Here is a 5258-nt window from a genome sequence, read left to right on the forward strand (position 1 = left end):
CCCCACAACAACCCTGTGAGATAGGTCAGACCAAGAGCCCAAGTGACTGGCCCAAGGTCGTTGAGTGAGTTTCATGGCCGAGTGGGGATTTGAACCCTGGTCTCCCAGGTCGTACTCCAGTACTCTTATCCACTGCAACAAACTTACCTGAAACCCAAGAGTCCTTGCATCCTAAGTATCCATGCTTGTGGATGCTTTAAAAAGGATTGCCATTGAGTAGTGTTAAAGAGTTAAGAGCAAAAAGGGTGCCTGCTAGAGAGAACACAACAATAAGCCTGAGTGGGCGCAGGCACATGGCTGCATGCACACACACATAGTGATGTTAAATTCTCGAGAAGAATGTTTTGGAGAATATTCATTTAAAATAGAACATTTTAAGGCATTCAATAATGTATCCTGGCAGTTTCTACTAAAGTGTATGGAGAAAGCAGGGATGGAAGGTGCCTTCTTGGAAGGAATCAAAGCGATCTATTCAAGTTAAAGAGCTAAATTGATTAAACTGGGCAACAATTTTTTACTTTTTGAATGTTGTCTAGATTTCTACAACTGATTTAGGGTATTTTTGCACTGCTGAATCAGGAAATGGCATCTGTTTCTCTCCATCAGGTCAGGTTTACTGTAAACTGAATCGTGGGCATTGATAAAGGTACACATAAATTTCATGTTGCTTCACCATTTTTCAAACTTCAGGGCTTGAACTTCTGTTTCTTGGAACTCCTGAAATGCTCAGCAGCAGGGAGGTCTCTTCAGTGTCCAACAGTAGTCAGCCATCATGACTGCGTCCCAGCAGCCCTGATACCTGGTCTCCATCTCTTTCATGTCCTGATGGAATCTCTCCCCCTGCTCGTCACTCATTGAACCCAGGTTCTCAGGAAACCGGTCCATATGTGAAAATAGGTAGTGCATCTTGACACTCATGTTGCAGCCCAGGTTTCTGAAAGCAGTCAGCATGTTGTTGACAAGTTCTGCGTAGTTTCTGGCCTTATTGTTGCCAAGATAGTTCTTCACTACCAGAACAAATGCCTCCCACGCTTCCAGTTCCACTTCGTTCATTGAGTTTCCGAACTCTGGATCTCTGATGAGCTGACGGATCTGAGGACCGTCAAAGATGCCAGCTTTCAACTTCTCCATGGTCAATCCTGGAAAAGCCTGGCACAAGTAAATGAAGCAGTCACCATCCTTGTCCAGAGCCTTGGTGAACTGCTTGATTAAGCCGAGCTTGATGTGCAGCGGTGGGAAGAGTATTCTGTCTCTGTCCACCAGAGGGTCATTGATGACGTTCCTTTTTTTTTGCAAGGCACCAATTCCTCCCGCACAGGCCAGGCCTTTTTGTAATGCTGAGCACGGTCCCTACTATCTCACATGCACAGAAAACATGGGTACTTGGTGAAGCCAGACTGTTGTCCCAACAAAAAGTTCACCATCTTCAGGTCAACACAAATAAACCACTTATGCTGATCATAACCAATTTTCTCCAGCACATACTTCACCGCTTCATAGTTCTTCAGTGTAGTCGAGTGAGCCTGGGGTATAGAGGCAAACTGGTTGCCATTGTGTAGCAGAACACATTTCAGTGATCGCTTGCTGCTGTCAGTGAACAGTCTCCAATTTGGGGTTCGTACTGTGGCACTCCAAGCTTGAGCAGAAGCTGCGCAATATCTTCCCAGTACACCAAGTCCTTCTCTTCTGAGAAAAAGCAGAGGTACTCTTGATGCCTGTTGTGGAAGAAGCTGATGCGAGCACTGTCAGAGAGGAGGCTTTTTTCCTTCAATCTAGATGCCAACAGTTCGGCAGAGTCCTTTGACAAGCTGAGGACGTGAACTAGATCATTCAACTCCTTTTGGGAAAATGGATGTGGAGCATCATCTTCAAGAACCACTTCTTCTTCCTCATGTCCTTCAACACTGGAGGCATCTTCGTCACTAATGTCAGGAAGTTCTCTGAAGATAGGCACTGGAATTTCATCACAATGAGCTACAGGACGACGTGCTGATTGAAGATCAGGATTAACTTAGTTTTGATCCCCCAACTTTATGCTTTGCCGCACCAAATTATGGAAGATTTCAAGGTTTTATTACTTCAAACTGATCCCTTTTCGACATAATCACCCAGAACTATCGGACCTGAATACTTCTTGTCATTAAAATAATCATTTCCAATCGAAACAATTATTCGACATGGCATTTTACCCCCACCAACGTCTTCTAAAATGCTCCACACAAGCGTACATGTGAACAAAAACGTAAAAAAACACCATGTGGCCATAGCTCAAAGGGTACAAGACAAGCTTGCCCCTTGTCACCGCTTTTATTTATAATAATACTAGAAGTAATTGCAAACAAGATAAGGAAAACACCAGAGATACGGGGGATCAGAATTGGGCTGAAAGAATATAAATTAAAAGCGTATGCTCATGACTTGGTAATATCGTTGGAGGAACCAAAAAAAAGGGGTTGACAAAGTCCTAGTACTATTAGAGGAATTTGGGAAAGTATCGGGCTTTAAACTAAATAAAATCAAAACCAAAATGATGGTTAAGAACTTGGGAGAAGATTCAAAGAGACAGTTGGAATCTCAATTTGGAATCAAAGAAGCAAAAACGGTAAAATACTTGGGAGTCTGGCTAACCACGAAAAACATAAATCTATTGGCAGATAATTATATAAACACCTGGAAAGAAATTCAAAAGGAACTAGATATTTGGAATAGGATAAAACTCTCTTGGTCAGGTAGAATGGCAGCAATTAAGATGTGTATACTGCTGAAACTTCTATTTTTATTTCAAAATGTCCTGATGATTAGAGGAAATTCTATATTCAAAAACTGGCAAAAAATTCTCTCTAAATTTATATGGCAAGGTAAAAGACCGAGAATTAGATTTAAATTGTTAACGGACAGAAAAGATAGAGGAGGATTTGCGGTCCCAAATTTGAGATTGTATTATGAAGCCTCGTGCCTTTTTTGGCTCAGAGAATGGATTGTCTTAAAAAACACAGATCTGTTGGATTTAGAAGGCTTCGATTTAAGATTCGGTTGGCACGCCTATCTCTGGCAGAATAAGGAAAAGGTGCATAAAGGCTTTTCAAATCATATCATCAGAGGATCCTTGTTAGAGGTGTGGGAAAAGAATAGGAAATTGTTGGAAAAAAATACCCCTTGGTGGTTATCGCCCATTGATATCTTAACCATAAAAAAAACGAATATAGAAGGTGAGAGATGGACCTATGAAGACCTCCTGGAAAGATCTGAAAAAGGATGGAAAATCAGACCCTATGAAGAGCTAAAAGACAAACTAACAGGCTGGCTGCAGTACCATCAAATTAATGCCTTATGGAAAGAAGACAAAAAAACTGGGATGAATGAGAAAAAATCTAGGTTCCAGGTAGAGATTATGGAAAGTAAAACCAAACTTCTATCCAAAATGTATAACCTGTTACTAGAATGGGATGCTAAGGATGAGGAGGTCAAGGAAGTTATGATAAAATGGGCAATAGACTTTGGATATAATTTGGATTATGATAGTTGGACGAGGCTTTGGAATAAAGGTATGAAATTTACTGCCTGCACCACCCTTACAGAAAATATGGAAAAGATGATGTACCGTTGGTACATCACCCCCGTGAAATTAGAAAAAATGTATAAGACCGGGGATAATAGGTGTTGGAAGTGTAAATCCAAAGAAGGCAGTTTCTATCATATGTGGTGGAAGTGTGAAGAAATAAAAAAAAATTGGGAAGCCATATACAATGAATTGAAAAAGATACTTAAATACACCGTTGTTAACAAACCTGAAGCCTTCCTCCTAGGTATGATCGGAGACAAGGTTAAAAAAGAAGACTACATAGTGTTTCAATATGCAACTGTAGCTGCTAGGATTCTACTAGCACAAAATTGGAAAACCCCTAATATCCTGACCGTTAAAGATCGGCAAATTAAACTATTTGAATACTTAGAATTGGCAAAAATGACGCAGAATATCAGACAGCAAAAAGATACAAAGTTTAATGACAATTGGACCAAATTTATAACATATATGGAAACAAATTCTAGAAATCTAAAAATCACAGTAGGTTTAACATAATTCTTGTGATGCATAGATGATATAAAATGAAAACTGCCGAATGGAATTACAATCTTATATAATCCAAAACCGAGATGGAGGGAAGTCAATTCGTGTGTTTCTTTTTTGGTCCATTTAGGTTTTCTGTTGTTTGTTCTTGTTCTTGTTCTTGGTTTTGTTTTTGTTTTCTTTTTTCTCTTTTTTATGTACGGTTGTTTTGTTTTTCTGTTTGCTTATGAAAATTAATAAAAAGAATTAAAAAAAGGAAAAAAAGAAAATGATATAATTTTAATGCATTGAAAATGATATAATTACGGTAGTTAATATACAGTACATGTTTATTCATGGGGAAACCTGTTCAGATGGCAACCAAAAACTATACAGGTACTTTTATTCAATGGGGCATTCTTTGATTTTTTGCACCAAACTTGAAATTGAAAATTCAGCATGAATGACTCAATTTAATCACTAATCCTGCTGCTTTGGTGACTAAAACACAGCTTGATAAACAAAACTATATGCATACATATAAGAAAGAAGCCACTAAATATTAAATATATTTTCATTATATGATAATATATTTCAGTATATCAATCTCTGGTAAATGGCATGTTGTACCACTGCAAAATCCATGTCATGTTACAGTACTGGCACTAAATAAAAATATAGCAATGTCAACTGTTTAAATCAGGGCCACCTCATATGCTGTTACACATAATTGTATAGGCCTAGGTACTTTAAGTATATAACGCATTAAAGCTACTTTATGTAAAAAATATCACACTGTATGGCCATGGGTATAGAATTGCTAAGAATTAGGTCACACCAAAATAGAAAAAAGGGTATTACATATACAGTGGTACCTCTGGTTACGTACTTAATTCATTCCAGAGGTCTGTTCTTAACCTGAAACTGTTCTTAACCTGAAGCACCACTTTAGCTAATGGGGCCTCCTGCTGCTGTCACATGATTTCTGTTCTCATCCTGAAGCAAGTTCTTAACCCGAGGTATTATTTCTGGGTTAGCGGAGACTGTAACCTGAGGTACCACTGTACAGACACTTCAGGTTACAGATGCTTCAGGTTACAGACTCTGCTAACCCAGAAATAGTACCTCGGATTAAGAACTTTGCTTCAGGATGAGAACAGAAATCGTGCAGCGGTGGCACGGCGGCAGCAGGAGGCCCCATTAGCTCAAG

This window comes from Podarcis melisellensis, assembly GCF_964234715.1.
Source record: "Podarcis melisellensis genome assembly, chromosome: Z".
Lineage (NCBI taxonomy): Eukaryota > Metazoa > Chordata > Lepidosauria > Squamata > Lacertidae > Podarcis > Podarcis melisellensis.